The following is a 785-nucleotide window of genomic DNA, read 5'->3' on the forward strand; positions in this document are numbered from 1 at the left end:
TTGAGAACGGAAGAGTTGCCATGGCTGGTGGTGACCTACCTGTACAAAAGTCAATTCCAAATGGATCAAAGACCCCAATGTAAAGCCTGAAACTCTGAAACTGTTAGAAGAAAACATTGGCAAAAACCTAAAAGATATAGGTGTAGGACATCAATTGCTCAGGAAACAAGGTCAAGAATCAACAAATGGGACCTCATTAAACTAAAAAGCTTCTGTACATCAAAGGAGGCAACCAGGGAAGTGAAGAGAAAACTCAGGGGTCCCAAGCCCATGTGACCCCTGAGGAATAGATCCTCAAACGGGCTTAAGAGTAAAAATAAATCGGTTTATCTGGGCCAACTGTACGACCTTAAACACCCAAAAGTAAAGTAAAACCAAAGATTAAAGGGGCCAATATAATTTTTTAAGAGTCCATATAGTCCTTAAGTATAGCTAAAGGCTACATAACAAGCACCAATGCCATATAGGAGATATCTTCTTTTAAGTTGTTGGCCAGGGTGGCCCAAAGGACTCCCTGACAGTAACCCAGCATAGAACTGGGAAAATGAACAGCAGACCCCAATCTTATCTAAAGGAATATTGACAACTGATTGCTGCTGGGTGATCTTCCTAAAACAAAGACCTCTAGATAGGCTGACTAGATTCACCAGATGGACAAGTAGTGGGGAAAGGCTGGGGCGTGCCGACAACACAGCAGACAGTAGCAGGGATAACAGTATAAGGCCTCTAGTGGGGGGGGCTATGGGAGGGTGCCATATGGGAAGTGGGTGTACAGTTGAATAAGA

The sequence above is a fragment of the Nannospalax galili genome, unplaced genomic scaffold (genome assembly GCF_000622305.1).
Source record: "Nannospalax galili isolate Female #2095 unplaced genomic scaffold, S.galili_v1.0 scaffold1176, whole genome shotgun sequence".
NCBI lineage: Eukaryota > Metazoa > Chordata > Mammalia > Rodentia > Spalacidae > Nannospalax > Nannospalax galili.